The sequence below is a fragment of the Rhinolophus sinicus genome, linkage group LG03 (assembly GCF_036562045.2).
Source record: "Rhinolophus sinicus isolate RSC01 linkage group LG03, ASM3656204v1, whole genome shotgun sequence".
Lineage (NCBI taxonomy): Eukaryota > Metazoa > Chordata > Mammalia > Chiroptera > Rhinolophidae > Rhinolophus > Rhinolophus sinicus.
Genome location: NC_133753.1, coordinates 156542521 through 156559705, shown reverse-complemented (window position 1 = coordinate 156559705; position 17185 = coordinate 156542521). Strand labels below are relative to the sequence as shown.

Sequence of the window (17185 nt, the reverse complement as noted above, 5' to 3'; positions counted from 1 at the left end):
CCTGCTGATGACAAGAACCCATTCCCATCCATGGCAGAGCAATATTCCATTGTACGTATGTACCACCTCCTCTTTATCCATTCATCCATCATCAGATACCCAGGCTTCCTCCACATCTTGGCTAGTGTAAATAATAATACAATAAACATTTGGATGTACACATCCCCTTGAAGTAGCATTTTGGGTTTCTTTAGATAAATACCCAGAAGTTGGATTACTGGGTCTTTATTTGTTTCTTGTATAGCCTTTGTTTTAAAGTCTATTTTGTCTGGTATAAGTATTGCTACCTTAGCTTTTTTTTTGTTTTTTGTTTTTTATTTTCATGAAATATCTGTTTCCATTACTTTACTTTCAGCCTGTTCATGTCTTTCAATCTGAAGTGAGTCTCTTGCAGGCAGCATATGTAAGGGTTTTGTTTTCTTATCCATTCAGTTACCCCATATTTTTGATTGGAACATTTAATCAATTTGCATTGAAAGTAATTGTTGATAGATATGTAACCATTGCCATTTTATTCTTCATATTTTTAATCTTCTTTTCCCTTCTTTAAGAAGTTCCTGGAACATTCCTTGTAATACTGGTTTGGTGGTGATGAACTCCTTTAGTTTTTTTCTGTTTGGGAAGCTCTTTATCTGTCCTTTGATTTTAAATGATAGCCTTGCTGGGTAGAGTACTGTTGGTTATAGATCCTTGCTCTTCATCACTTTGAATATTTCCTGCCACTCCCTTGTAGCTTGCAAAGTTTCTGTTGAGAAATCAGCTAACAATCTATGGGAGCTCCCTTATAGTTACTAGTTGCCTTTCTCTTGCTGCTGTTAGGATTCTCTCTTTGTCTTCAACCTTTGCTATTTTAATTGCAATGTGTCTTGGTGTGAACCTGTTTGGATTTATCTTGTTTGGGACTCTGCACTTCCTGAGCTAGTATGTCTGTTTCCTTTTCCAGGTTAGGAAAGTTTTCAGTCATTATTTCTTAAAATAGGAAACTGTCCTCATTTTTTTTTTTTAATTCTTTTTTTCTTTTTGCTGTTCTGATTGGGTGTTTTCTGCTACCTTGTCTTCCAAATCGCTAATTCGATCCTCTGCTTTGTGTAGTCTGCTGGTGATTCCTTCTAGTGCATGCTTCATTTTAGTTATTGTATTCTTCATTTCCGACTGGTTCTTTCTTATGGTTTCTATGTCCTTTTTTTATGCTTGCTATCTCTGTGTTGAAGTTCTCACTAAGTTCCTTATAACCATTGTTTTGAACTCTGTATCTGGTAGTTTGCTTGCCTCCATTTTATTTAGTTCTTTTTCTGGAGTTTTCTGCTGTTCTTTCATTTGGGATGTATTTCTTTGTTTCCTCATTTTGGCTACCTCTCTGTGTTTGTATTCATTTGCTATGTCTCTTGCTGGGTGGCCTTATCTAGTAGGTGCCCTGGCACAGTCTCCCTGTCACTGGCTCTGGGTGCTCCAGGAGTGTCTTTGTGTGGATTGTGTGTCCCTCCTGTTATATTTGAGCTTTGACTGCTATTGACATGACCGTGGGTGGGACTGACCCTCAGGCTGATGAGCTGTGGGATTTAGTCCTGTCCATAGCTTACTGGCTGCTGTGCTGGGGGGCTTACCCCACTGAGTAGGATTTGCCTCAGTGGGCTCTGGTGCATGTTGAGACAACCCTTTGGTTGTGCCATTTGTGGGTTAATTGGGCAGTGCTCTGCTGTGGTCTGAAGCCAACCTCTAAGAATATTGGTTCTGGAGCCTCTGCGAGGGGCTTAGGTGCAGGCCCATGTAAGCCACTGCCGGTGACTCATTGGGGACTACCTCGTAGGAGCTACAGAGAGATCCATGGTTGATTGCTGCCTGTGCTGGATCTGGAGGCATGTGGGAGAGGCCACATTGTGACCTGAGGACGGCTGCCACCAGTACCGGCCCTGGGGTAGCTCTGCAAAAAGCCAGAACACATTGAGGCCTGCTTCCACCTGGTGCCAATTGCTAGCTCAAGTAAAGGTAAGGTTCAGCCACCAATAAAGCCTCCTGCAGCATGGGATTGGGTGTGGCGGGGTCTCAGTGAATTAGCAAGGCGGAGATGTGGAGCTCAGCAGACCAGTCAGATTCTGATTTGACTGTAAGCATAGGGGGCATGCTCAACACAGGAAAGATGGCTCCCACCTGCTGGCTGCAGAGGTGAAGGACCCCATACAGGGAAAATGCTGACTGTCCTTCAGGCCTCCCACTGAGACGCCACACTTCAGTCTGCCCACCCCCTGTATATCTCCGACACCACTTGAGTCACCATCCCTCTGCTGGAACATAGGGTGAGTCCTGCGAGCAAGTAAGTCTGTGTGCAGAGCCATTTAAGAGGATGGCTATGTTTCTTGAAGCCTTCTGTCCCACCTGGATAGTTGGAATTCCCACTGTTTTTCACAGCCATATGTTGTGGGGGCTCCTCTTCCTGGCACCAGTACTCCTGGCTGGGAAGCCTGGTGTGAGGCTAGGGTTTCTTGTTTCTCCTGTGGAACCTCCATGGCTGAGATAGCCCTCCCAATTTTTATCTACCACATGGAGGTTTGGGGCCAGTCTGTTTTGCATTTCTACCTTTCCTACCCCTCTCAGTGTGGCTTCTTTATATCCTTAGTAAAGCTTCTGTTTAGCCAAACTTCAGATGGTTCTCCAGGTTGATTGTTCTATAATTTAGTTGTAATTTTGATGTGTTCATGGGATGAGGCAGGCACAGAGTTTATCTACTTTGCTATTGGATCATTCTCCCCACCGATGACTTTTTTTTTTTTTTTTTTTTTTTTTAATGAGGGCACATCTCACAGTGACCTATGTGGGGATCAAACTGGCAACCTTGGTGTTATTAGCACCACACTCTGACCAACTGAACTAACCAGCCACCCCATCCCACTGATGACTTTTAAGAGAACTATTTTTGGAGATTGTTAGATCAAGGAAGCCAAAGCTTTAAAGCATAGTTTGCAAATTTCATAAACTAAATCCAACCAGAAGAAATATTTATTTAATCCTCAATATTAAAAAAAAAAGATTGCTAACATTTAAAATCATTAGATTTAATCTAAAAACTCCAAATTCCAAACCTAAGTGGTCGATCTGGCTATTCAGCGCCCTCATTACTATGGAACTGGAGGGCAGCTGGAGCCCCTGTATCCAGGGTGTGGTGGTGGGGGGGAGTGTGGGAGGTGGAGGTTTGCCCCCTCCAGTTTGCATTAGCTGCACCTAGCCTCCTTTTCACATTTCTGCTGCCTGTCTTTTTGCACTTTTGGATAGGGCATGTGGAGGTGAGGAAATATGGGTCATTTACTCTTTTGAGTAGACTACTCTTTCAAAAGTTTGGAAATGATGTGCAGAAGAGAAAGAGGATGGTAAATCATGGGGCTAGTAAGAAGAAAAGTGGGTATGTTAGGCTAATGAAGACTTAAGTTCCATTTGCTGTTGTCCAAGAGAAAGAATAGGAGGTTGAAGAGGTGAGGGAGGAAATAATTGATAAAACCAAAATTATAACTGGAACTGAGGAAGAAACAGGCTTGGAAAGGAAAGAAACCTCTTTGCTTTTGAAACAGGAGGGAGAAGCAACAGACAGAAATGGCAAGGTGGAAGGCATCTTTGCAATGGAGTGGGAAGAATGAACAAGAAAAGCTGGGATTGATGTCATGTGTGGGAATGCTAATAAAAAGGGGCTGAGATCATGGCGGGATTGGCACGTATGGAGAGGACTCTGGGAGCAGGGCAGTAATTTGGCAGCCTTCAAGTAGATATTTTAGAAGTGTTTGTTCAATAATCATTTTTTGATGGCAAAGAGAAACTGACTTTCTCTTTAAAAATTGCATACCTATGTCTATATTGAAAAAATAGAGTTTATTACATACACTGCTTGTAGCATAACCTTCAGACTTAGTTAAAATTGTCTTTTGCCGCACAGATTTCTGAAGTAATAGGGACTCTTTTTTACTAACTATAGGGAAAACTACATAAACGGTAGTAAAGTTTTGTTCAAAGTGTATTTAAACGTTTCTTTTTCTGACTTCCATGATAACAAAGCATTTCCCATTTTTCTTTAGTTTTCTTTTTCTTCTTTTTTTTTTTCTTAACCACTTAACTTCATAGAAATGAGTGTTTCAAGTTGAGATAATAATCGCAATTACTTGTTACCGGTAAATAATATTACTCCCTGCATTCTGCAGTTTCTGCATTTCAGTGGCCCCTTGGTGATGACTTTGGCTGTTCTGTCAGCTGATTTCAAGCTCTGTGACTCAATCTGTGGCCCATCCAACTTGTTAGAGTTTACCACAGGGAAAAGGCAGTGCCATGCTGGATACTTTTAAATGTACACAATAATGGAGCCAAGAGTGGTCTTCAGTTTGGCCAGTCACAGGAAGAGTTGTGTATGGAAGGCTGAGTTCACTGGCTACATGTTGTATTATAGGTTTATTTATTCTCATGTTGGGTCAGTGCACCTTCCTGAAAGTTGGTACTTATAAAGATGCTTGGATGGCCTACTCCTTTATGTGGATTGGGTAGGGTTTAGGCTGCAATGTGGAATGAGTTTGCTCCTGATATTATAGAGAATGTGAAAGTAGGCAAACAAAAGGACCACTATGCCTCAGAGAGGGACATGCAGATTTGTGGCAGAAAGATAAAGGGAGAGACCAGAATAATTTTCTCAAGATGCCAGCAGGGTGAGCATTGAAGTGGATCCTGTGGGCCCAGGATAGGCAAGTGGGGTCAGAATGCAGTGTGGACTGATGGTGGTTTAGAAGTTGAGGGGAAGAAGAGAAAATACAGGAAGCTGTAATCAGATTTCAGACTTCTAGTCATTTTTAGTGAAATACTCATTTTTGTGAAATACTTTAAAAGTTATTTTTAAAAAAAAATGCAGCCCTATAAAATGATAATTTAAAAAAACATTTCTCTATGATGTGTGAATTGCTTCAAGGGCTGTCACTATAAGCTTCATGTGAACTAAAAACACTTCCTGTTTTCAAATTGTCTTTGGTCTGCTGTGAACATACAAATTGTAGTACATTTGTGGTAACTCTCAAAAGAATAGATTTCTCACGTGACTGAACATGACTCATGACTTCAACTTTCAGTGTAGTTTTTCAGTCAGTCATAACTGAGCAGCATTGGTCGCTAATCTGTGCTGTGCAGTGGGAACCTACTTGGATATAGTTAAGTCTTGTTAAAATTATTTGGTCTGACTTCACAGAGGGATAAACGTTGTTATCATTGTGGCCATCTCTCCACCTCCCTGAGTCTTAGTTCCTTTATTTTAAACAGTGATGGGGTTAGAGTGGGGGTAGTGTCGGCTGATGGTCTCAAAAACACTTTCCTCTTTTAAATGTCAGCGAACATGACAATAATCTAGGATGCTCCTTAGGACTTTGAATGTGCTAAAAGGTAAACTGAGGCATATTAAAATATTTAAGAGTTTATTTGAGCAAACATGGATTCTAATTGGGCAGAGACAAGCCAAAGGTAGTAAGGGGGAAGCAAGCAAGGACATTGTTTGATTAGCTGTATATAACTTAAGCAGGTGCCTTATTTGGGAAAGCCTAGGTTCTTTGTGATTGGTTGTTCTTAGGTTTTGATTTCTTAACCTTGAGGTATTTACAGGCTTAGGTTTGGTTTGCTTATGTAGGCTGCCAAGGCATTAAAACCACCACAGTGTAATGGCCTCCTTGTTTAATTAATTTAACAAATGTGAGGAGAATGAGAAGGCAGCAGCACAAACTTTTCTGGTGAGAGTTCGTATTTGTTTGGTTTATGTTAGGAGAGCTAGGCCGTTTGTAGCATTATTACCTCAAAAAACTCTTCTGAATTCCAAGAAGGCAATTTTGGTCAATTACGTGTTTAAAGCTCCTCGGAACTCGCATATACATTGTTAGTCTAAACACAGTAGAGCTGTTTAGGGAACCTGGGGAGGCCTTGTATAATCAGTGTGTACGATATATTTATTCTTATTTTGTAGGATGGAAGACACGGTGTTACTACTTTAAATGATTCTGGAGCTTACGTTGCTTTCTTCCTTGTTTTTCTATGTGTTGTGGCATGTTGCTGCTCTCTGTGATCTGGCACCTGCCCCCACGATGTGTCTTTCTTAAGCGATCCTTCTCATCAGCGCCTGTAGGAACTGAAACATTTGCAGGGAAATTCTTAAGGAATGTTGTGGGTCCCAGTTGTATGCATTTGCCCTGTCTTTTTGGAGCAGTCAGCCTCTGAGCAGTGTGCTCACTGTTGTACTATTACCACATGGGAAAACTCTGGGAGAAAGAAAAGCTCATTGACTCGACCTGGATTCACTCTTCCAATGGCCAGAATCCCACTTCCCAAATCAACATGTAATCTTCTCCATTGAAAAGGTATCATCCAGTGCTATTCCTTCAGGTACCTAAAGGATTTCTTGATTGGATGTCTGCAATGTTCGTTTGGTAGCCGAGATTATTTTCTGTGCAACTCTGCATTGGGACATGGCTGCCCTTCCTGAAGGTGATAAGGTAGAGCTGGTGAACTCTGGATTCCCAACGTTTAGCTACCAGGTCTCTTAAGAACTCATGCTTTGTGGTCACATCAAAACATTTCCCCATAATATTCCAACATTTTCCTTTCTATTTTTTTCTTGGTTGATCTTGCTAGGGCTCTAAAAAGATTTTTTTGCTTGTTTATTCTGTGTTTGTTTCTAGCTAATCAGTATCTGTTCTCATGTTGGCTGTCTAGTTGGCTAGGTTTAGTTTGTTATGGGATCCACTTCACACTGGTATGAGGGGGTAACACTAGCTGATGGTAACTAAAAGGAAACAATAAGCTATTTAATAGACAGCCCTGTGGACAGGGTATTGTATCATGCACTTTACACAAATCATCTCTAATCTTCCATGCTAGGTAGGTACTGGAGGTTTGGAACGGTCACATGCCTTGCCTAGGGTCACACAATGACCAGTGGCTGACCATGAATTTGGAAGCAGCTGATTGCCTGCCTGTGGGTACTCCCGTACACCATCTGTCTCCCCACAGGGACTAGAGATTTTCTGCTTGTGGTGACGCATTTGGTTGCTCGCCTCCAGCCTTTTCTTGTTCTTCTAACTTCACTCATGGGCGCGTCATAGGTATTGTGTCTCCATTCTTTCTGTCAGAACATAACCCTTCTAATTTAAACCTCTGTTAAACACACAACTTTTTTGCAAAGCTATCACTAAATAAATCTTACCTGACTTTGATCAAATTGTCCCATTGCTGGTGTTATCTGGTTATCAAAAGACTCCAGATAAGGCCTGAGAGCATTTTGTTCTTAAAGATAGTACAGTTAATTATAAACAGTTATTAATGTTGAAAGAGTTGTCATGGTTTTTAATGATTTATGTCTAATTCCCAAAAGTACACCTGGCAGCTTTAAACAGCATATGTAAAACTATTCTGTATTTTGTGTACATTAATCCTTTTCCAAATTAAAAAACCCATGAGATAAGAATTATTATTCTTTTCCAGGTTCACGTAATGAGAAAGTAGCAGGTTTAAATTCATGCCTCCTTTCTCCAATGCAGAAGCTCTTTCTACCACACCTACCTGCCTCTTTACTAAGTTATTTAAATGTTAATTGCCAGATCCCTCTGTTATATTAGTGTTTCAAGATTAGCATTAGCATTAAAATTTGCTCTGAGTTTCCTGGTAGAAAAAAAAAAAAAAAAAAAAAAAAATATATATATATATATATATATATATATATATTATATTATATTATATTATATTATATTATATTATATTATATTATATTATATTATATTATATATATATGCCAAGGGTGCCAAACAAATGTATACACGTGACTTGTATTCATCTTTTGTTATCACTATATATTGAACATTACAATTTTAATAGTTTTTTCCTTTCTTAAAATGTGTATACATTTTTTTGGCACCCTCTGTGTCCCTGTGTGTGTGTGTGTGTGTGTGTGTGTGTGTGTGTATACATGTGTATATATATATATATATATTTAGAGAAAGAATGTTGTGGTAATAAAATATATATATTCTTGCACATTTAAAGATAAGTTTAAAATGGTAAAGTTCATAAGGAAATTTTCACTAAATTAAAAAAGTCAGACTGTAATTAAAATGAAAATATTTGAAGTCACTGGGATTCAATTCCAAAATGTTATGAAATGTTTTCTTTGTTTATTTTTTTAAATTTTGTTTTTAGTTTCAGGTGTAGAAAACAATGCAACAGTTACACATTTACACCCCTCACAAAGTGATAACTCCCCCCAATCTACTACCTCTCTGACATCTTACATAGCTGTTACAATTCCATAGACTATATTCACTATGTTGTATTCCACCTCCCATGAATGAATACACACACACACACACACACACACACACACACACACACACACACACGAGGTCTGACTATTAAGTTCATGAACTTGTTACAACAATGTTGCTAACCTTTTTTGATGTCAGAGGGATTGTTCATTATGAATTTGTACAAACTGGACAAACAGTTAACCAAGTTTACTATTTGGAAGTGCTGAAAAGGCTGCGTGAAAAAGTTAGATGACTTGAACTTTTGCTAACAATTCATGGCTCTTGCATCACGACAATGCACCAGCTTACATGGCACTGTCTGTGAGGGAGTTTTTAGCCAGTCAACAAATAACTGTATTGGAATACCCTCCCTATTCACCTGATCTGGCCCCCAATGACTTCTTTCTGTACCTGAAGATAAAGGAAATATTGAAAGGAAGACATTTTGGTGGCATTCAGAACATCAAGGGTAATATGACGACAGCTCTGATGGCCATTGCAGAGAAAGAGTTCCAAAATTGCTTTGAAGGGTGGACTAGGGGCTGGCGTCAGTGCTTAGCTTCTCAAGGGGAGTACTTCGAAGGTGACAATAGTGATATTCAGCAATGAGGCATGTAGCACTTTTTCTAGGATGAGTTCGTGAACTTAATTGTCAGACCTCATAAAAAGTGCTACATACCTCATTGTTGCATATATATATAATTATAGTTGACATTCCATATTATTCAGCTTCAGCTTCAGGTGTATAGTGCAGTGGTCAGGCATCTACACAGTTCATGAAGTGTCCTGCCTAATAGTCCAGTGCCCATATAACACCCTCCATAATCTTTATAACATTATTGATTATATTCCCCAAACTGTCTTTCATATCCCCATGGCAATATTGTTACTACTAATTTGTGCTTTCTAATCCCTTTACTTTCTCCCCCATCCCCATGCCCCTCCCATCTAGCAACCATCAGTTTTTTATTCCCCCTATACATCTGAGTCTATTTCTGTTTTGTTTGTTCATTTATTCTGTTCTTTAGATTCCACTATAAGTGAGATCATATGGTATTTGTCTTTCTCCATCTGAGTTAATTCACTTAGTGTCATATTCTCTAGGTCCATCTATGTCGTTGCAAATGATAAGATTTCATTCTTTTTTATGGCAGAGTAATACTCCACTGTATAAATGTACCACCGTTTCTTTATCCAGTCATCTATTGATGGGCATTTTGTTTGTTTCCATATCTTGGCTATTGTGAATAGCCCTGCAATAAACATAGGGGTGCATATATTTTTTCTTTGGATAGATACCCAGGAGTGGAATTTCTGGGTCATAAGGTAGTTCCATTTTCAATTTTTTGAGGTACCCCTCAATTTTTTTAAGGTACCTCCATATTGATTTCCATAATGACTGCATCAATCTGCAATCCTACCATCAGTGCGTGAGGGTTCCCTTTTCTCCACATCCTCGCCAACAAACTTGTTTGTTGATTTATTGGTGATAACCATTCTGACCAGGATGAGGTGTGAAAAGTTTCAAAAGTAGTTGATTTAAAGCACTGACTCAAATCCCACCCACCTCTGTCCCCACTGCCCCCCCCCCCCGTCATGGACAGGTTTTAAATGCCAGTCTGAAGATCTCACCTATTTGCAGAAAATCCTGTTGCTCAAAAGGCCCCTAATGTGTGTGTACAGTACAAAAATCCCACATATCTCTATTTCATTTTTAATGCTGATATATATATGTATATATACATATACATATACATATACATATACAAATACATATACATATACAAATACATATACATATACATATACATACATACATATATATATATATATATATATATATATATATATATATATATATATATATATTTAGTTTTTATTGGGGAATATTGGGGAACAGTGTGTTTTTCCAGGACCTATCAGTTCGAAGTCAAGTTGCTGTTCTTCAATCTAGTTGTGGAGGGTGCAGCTCAGCTCCAAGTCCAGTCGCTATTTTCAATCTTTAGTTGCAGGGGGCACAGCCCACCATCTGATTGAGCTTGTGCTCTAACCAACTGAGCCATCTGGCCGCCCCTGCTGTTATATTTTTCATCTCTACCTATGGATTATATCCTCATGATTGGAGCTACCTCTTCTAGGCCTCCCTATCTTTTCAGGGAACTGATCAGGGTCAGGCCCATTAGATGCTCACTAATTAGTGGCAGACAGTCAAAAGTGCTTTGAGGCCATGAGAGGAGAGTGCATGAGTAAATAGGGGAAAAAATGGAGAGGACACAAATGCCTGGCAGGAGAGATTGATTGTGCAAGAGAGTAACTGGCTCTGTAGCTTCACAGTCCGCTCGCAAGACTTCTTATTTAGGCTTCCATAACCTCAAATGTGGAGATTACAGCACTGCATGTCGGTGCTATAGCACTCCCCTCCAGCACGGATGGGGACACTTAGCAGGGTCTGCCATGACTCCAAATTGGGGTAGATATTCAGGCAGATGTTTGTTTTTGAATAACCAGACAGGCTGTCTCCTGAGAGCTGACCAAAACTGGAACTTGGAGGAGGTTCAGCTGGCTTTGGTTCAAACCAGACAAACTGAAACAATGCTAACAGCCAGGGGACAGAGTCTCAAGACCCTGCGAGAAATGGTTACTCACCTTCGGGCCGAATTCTGTGAGCTCTTAGCCTGAGAGCCCTTCTGCGCTCTCTTACTACACAGAACCATGAATGCAGGTTCTGTTATGAGCAAGGATAACGGTTAAAAATTTGCAAATAATATTAAATGATATTGCAGCCATGTGAACATGTCATAGGTAGAAATGACAGAAGCGTACACAATATGGAACATTATTAGGTTGTAAACTATTAGCCTAAACTACTCACAGAAATCCTAATGCTGCCATTTATTGTATTGACCATCACAAGAATGTCAGGCACATCTCATTGTCTGGACTCAGGTGGGTAAAAAGGATAATGTTTCTAAGAGTGAAATAAAATGGAGGGCAGCATCCTTAAGGCCCTCAGTGCTACCTGTGTTCGTTAATATTTTGGAAGTAGGTGGTCTGCTAAGGGTAGTAGCAGCCCACCATGGTCATTTGGGCCTGGTGTCTAACAACCCCTTGTGTGTTATAGCTTCCCCCTTTTGGGTTGGGGCATGAAACATAGAAGCCCGGCTAACTCCATGGTTCTCTCTCTCTCTCTCTCTCTCTCTCTCTCTCTCTCTCTCTCTCTCTCTCGTATGAGGGAGGGCAAGATGGAACATTAGAATGTGATTTAACTTTCAGAGCTTTAAATGAGAGTCTCTTTGTTAGTGAAAAGCAAATAAAACAAACTGGCCACGGGGTCAGCGTGCTCTGGAATGCAGAATTGTTTGTCGCCAGTCAAACAGCCGCCTGATGCTGGGTTTACACAATGTTTCAGCAAACCGAAACAATGAGGACATTTAGCATTAACTCTAGGCCTGAGCCATTAATTCAGAATGGGGAAGATCAGGGTCACCAACTCTGATCCTTAAGGCTCTCATCAAACAGCTCTGCCCAGGGCCAAATAGTTACTTAGAGCAAATTGTCCAAAGTTATTGAACACCTAGTATTTTGCCAAAGACTGTGGATAGGAAGATGCCAAGACCCAAACCCCTTCATAGGGCATGCTTTCCAGGGCTGTTCTGAAGTCTTGCTGGCAGAGAAACTAATGATGGGGAGGTGTCATTGTTAAAGTGATTTTCATTTTAGACAAAATGTCCTGTGTGAACATAGTAGAAGGAAATGCCCAAGTTCACCTACCAAGTCAGAAATGGTCCCAGAGGAGGCAGCCTTTGAATTGCAATTTGAAGGAAGAGGAAAAGTTTTCCAGGGCCATAAACTGGAGTTGAGGGGGTAGGAGCGGAGGTGCATGCTGGACAGAGGAAAACTAAGTGCGAGGTGTGAGGAGCATGGGTGTTCCAGAAAGTACTAAAAGTAATTTAGTGTGGTCACACTTGAGTGGGGAGTGGCAGGAGATGGGGGTGCGGGAGGTGGTAGTCACATCAAAAAGGATCTTTGCACACGTCAGGCTGGTGCTGACGTTTTCTCCTGTGTGGGGAGCGATAACAGTGACAAATTTTGATCCGAGGTAATGGTTTGGCCATGTTTGCTTCTTAGACACTCAGTGCAATGTCCTCAGGAAGACAGGTGAGAGGGTGGGAGACTGGAGGGGGTGAAGTGGTCCTGTTGGGGAAGTAGAGGGCAAGTTTGCAGTGGATGCTCTGACTGGGATGCACTGAGGAGTTGTTAGGCCCAGGTAAGTTGTCAGAGACCTGCCCAGGCATCTGTGGGATTCACAAGGAAGACAGCGGGAGTGAGTCAGTGGTCAGCTCCAGGTCCAAACAAATGCCAGGGCTTGGAAATGGCTCTGGGCAACCCCAGGGCCTCTGCTGGCTCCTGAGAGCCATTCTCAATGCTGGGCAGTGGCTTCACCACTGGCTTGGGGCAGCAGGGACTGGACATCCAGGCTGTGCCAGCTCTGATGGGTGTATCTGGTGGCCTGCTGTTCTGCCAGTGTCTGGAGCACAGCAGTGGGTCTTAATAAATATTTGTTGATTGAATAAAGCCAGGCACTAATCCAGGCGCTAGAGATCCAGCAGTGAGCATATCACACAATAAGCCTCTCCTAGATGAGCATATATTCCAGGTGGTGAGACAAGCAATCAGCAAGAGAAATGAAATGCTTCGAAAGCTAGATGTCAAAACGCACTGTAAAGGAAGAATGAGGTGGGGAGGGTGGTTTGCAATTTTAAAAAAAGTGTTCAAGGAAGGCTCACAGAACAAAGACCTGCAGGAGTTGGGGGGCACCCATTTGGACAGGTGGGAGAAAAACCTTCTGAGAAGAAGGGAGCCAGGGCTGAGATGTCGAGCTGGTTGTGTTGTTAGCATGATAGGGGGCAGTAAGGAAGCCAATGGCCAGAGTGACGTGTGTGAGGGTGGAGAGGTGGGGTGAGGGCAGGGGTGTGTAGGGCTAGGAGCCTTCGTCCTCTACTCTGACTGAGATGCAAGTCTAATTTCCTATCCCTGCTGCCCGATGCTGTGCACCTTTTCCCTTTCCTGCCCCTTCCAATCACAAGGCACTGGGGCTCAGTGTGGGATATTCTCTGCACAGCTGGCCGACACACATGCAAAAGCCAATGCCATGGAAATACAGAAGAGACAGGAGGACGGCTCTGTATTCAAAGGGCCTAAAGAGCTGTTAGCAAGCAAACACATGCTTTAACTCTTCATGTAAGGAAGCACATTGGGATGTGGACTAATATTAGATGACATTATGGAATAATTCTTAGTTTGCTTAGGTATGATCATTCTATTAAGGTTATGCAAGAGAATGTCTTCATTCTGACAAGATCCATGCTGATATATTTTGGTGTGCAGTGTCATGCCACTTACTGTCAAACGATTCAGTGAACACAAACACACACACACACACCACACACACCACACCACACACACACACCACACACATCACACCCACACACCACACACACCACACACACACACCACACACACACACACACACCACACCACACATTACACACACACACCACACCACACATACACACCATACACACACACCACACACACACCACACACAACACACACACACACCATACTCACACACCACACCCACTCACACACACATACACCACGCACACACACACACCACACACACAAACCACACACCACACACACACACCACACACACTACACACCACACTCACCAGACCACACACACCACACCCACATACCACACACACAATCAAATGGATACATACATACATAGATAATGCTAGAATATGAACAACTGTTGTATCTAGATGGTTGGTATATAGATACTGATTGTACTAGTTTACCAACTTTAATTTTGAAAAATTTTCATGTTAAAAAGTCAGGACAAATCCTTTCTACTATTGTCTGTTTCTTGTGGCTCTGCTTTTGGTTGCCATTATTTATTCTCAGGAGATTCTGCCCAGCCCCCTAGGCAGTTTCTGTACCTTGAATCAGAAATGTTTGCCTCTGGAGACGTAAAGGAGACGCAGAGCACAGGGATCTGGGTGGGATTTCTGGTGGGTGGCATACCCCTTTCGGCTGGCAGACCCAGAAAGAGCAGGACCGTGACGCAAAGGATGGTGGCTGCCTCACAATTTTAAGAGTCACTTCTAGGGCAAGGCAGGGCAAAGAAGAAATGCAGCCTTGGAGACAGAGGCTAATTCCTCTCTGGAGTACGTGCTTTTCCCTGATGTGGAGGTTCTAAATTATTCGACTGTTTACCTGCTGCGTGACTTGACAAAAGGGTAATGTGATTTAGAAACTCAGCGGTCAACCAGAAAGTCTATTTCCAGTCAGGCACTGTCAGGGGATTGAGCTCTGCTGTATTAAATCCCAAATTTAATCCAGGGGCCAATATGTCTGTGAATATTAGAAAAGCTCCATTGCTCTGTGCATGGGTCACATCAATTCCTTATGGTATTTTCCACGTGGAAGCTAAAAAATCATGCCTCTAGAAAGCTGGGTTTAGCACCTTTGCATCTCCTGATGAAATTTTAGCATATGGTTAGGATGCGAACATTTATAGACACACACACCCTCTGCCAGCCACACAAGACCGAAAAATAAAAAATAGCCCTGGAAAAATAACTCATATTTCAGAGGAAAGAAGAATGGAGGCTGTAATATATAAAGGACTTCCTAAAGAGAAAGTTCTTCATAGCCTTTTACTTGGTTTCAAAAAGTCTTGTTTTGTTGCAGCAATAACAGTAAAAGATAAAAATCATTTGAAATTAAGAGAAGAAGTAGAAAAATGGTCACTGTAAGTTTTTGTCTAATCTCAGGATAGTAATAATAATGATAGCAACGGCAACAAGAGCCAGCATTTATTGAGTGCTTACTATGTGCCAGGTACAATAAGCACTTTTCACATTTAACTAATTAAATTCTCATGACAGCCCTAGGAAGTAGCTACTATTATTATTTTTATTTTCAGGGAGCTGAGGTCTAGAGAAATTAAATAAGTTGTATGAGGTCACATGGCCAGTAATGAACAGATAGGGTATTCAAGCTCTATAGCGAAGCTAAATAAAATTCTATCATATTTTTCTAGAGTCATAGTTTTATTTTATTCTTTCTCCATTTTAAGATTTGTTTTGGTCCCTCTGCAGGATTACAGTATATTGAAAATTGTGGTCTCATACATTCCTAGCAAGCCAGGTCTCTAAGTGGTCTCTTTAGAGTAGTGATCCCCAATCTGTGACTCTGGACCTTGGGGCACCAATGATTTACTGTAACTACTAACAATAGCTTGCTATGTGCCATGCCTTTTGCTATATACTTCACATGTTTTATTTCAGTGTTTAAAATTGATTTTTATACTCACAATTTAAAAAGATAGTGTTGTAAAGCAGGACCAAGTTATACATATGTATTTGGAATAAAAGTTTCCCAAAACAACACTTACTTTTACTATGTGGGATACACTTGGTTATTTTCCATTTTATTCTCTTTCATTTAAAGAATGCTGTTTGTGACATGTTAATGGATTTTATGTCCTGCTAAGTGGTTTATAACCCATTGTTTAGGAAAGCACTTCTTTAGCTCATTTCAGTTTTCACATTAATGAAGTCAATATAATTTTAATACCCGTTTTACAGATGAAAAAACTGAGTTAATTTGTTCAAGGTTATACAAAGAAACCGAGCTCTATGGTTTATACTTGGGATTATATTCCTTTTTAGAACCGATGTCAGTTATGTTAAAAACAGCTTTTTGACTAAATTCTTATATTCTTAGTGCATTGTCTGTAATCTGAATAAAGACAAGGTCTTGCACATATGGCTATATGAGCACTGTTCTTGGTCTAATACATGCAGATGGAGTTGTGATTTATAAAATTCAAGTATTTCTAAGTAAATCTAAATTTATGGTAGCTTTTAGTTATTATGCATATTTTCAATAAATGGATTTAAAAATTACAACTTCTATTATAGGGAATCTGAGGAATTCTCTGAAATTGGAGTTGCTTTTTTCCAGGAAATGGATTGAAACATGGAGGCCACACCTTCAGATGTCTGGCTAGCAGGCTTAACTGGGGATTTGTGAATTACATCTTTAGTTTCACCTGCCTCTAACTGAACTTCAGCACATGCATCAATTATTAGTAGGCAATAAACCACAGCAGCAGTAGCAACACTTGTGAGTTTGTCACCACTATGTAGAAGTTACTGATACTTTTATATCGCCTCACAGTGTTGCAGATATTTCAAAATATCATTCATGCTCACCATGTCATCAAAATCATGCTAGTTATCGTCACCATTAGATCTTGATACACGTACCGATAAAGAAGTACATGCATTAGTATATCACATAATTTATTCTGTAAGTTTAGTAATTGTGTTTCAATATAATTGTATGTTATGTGTTTAAATACATTATTGTTTAGAAAATAGAAGTAGGAAAGGGGTCCCCAGGCCTCACCAGACTGCCAAAGTGGGCCATGGCTCCAAAATCTATTGAGGGTCGTGGCTAAATGAGAGGATGGGTCTTGAACATAAGCTGAGGGTCTCTGGGTTGCCCCTTTAGAAAAGGGTCATATTTCTAACCATCCTTTTAAGATCAACATCAATTATTGTGAACAGTCTAGCAAAGGGAGAAATGGTGTACTTGCTAATTCTAGGCGATATGGATACCGAGGCACAGCAAGTTCTTTGCTCCTTCAAATTTTTCTCTTGTCTCTGTGTCTGTCCCTTCATGTTCAATTTCACATCGTTGCCTTCTTCTTATTATTATTTCTCCATTGGTATGACCATGCCTCTTGTCTTTGGCACATAAATTTATGTAAGGAGACTTAGAATTACCGTATTTTGATGTGTATA

The 17185-nt window shown here is 40.6% G+C and overlaps 1 long non-coding RNA gene across 4 annotated transcripts in view; it reads left to right on the top strand.

The window, feature by feature from the left end:
• The window catches only part of LOC141570700 (uncharacterized), a 61202-nt gene that overhangs the window by 19410 nt on the left and 24607 nt on the right, over window positions 1–17185 (top strand). For 2 of the 4 annotated variants that reach the window (XR_012495113.1, XR_012495115.1), the window contains one exon: window positions 1808–1986. The exons of the other annotated variants lie outside the window; for them this stretch is intronic. This is a non-coding gene — a long non-coding RNA (uncharacterized LOC141570700). The remainder of the gene's footprint in view (window positions 1–1807; window positions 1987–17185) is intronic. 4 annotated transcript variants of the gene reach the window in all.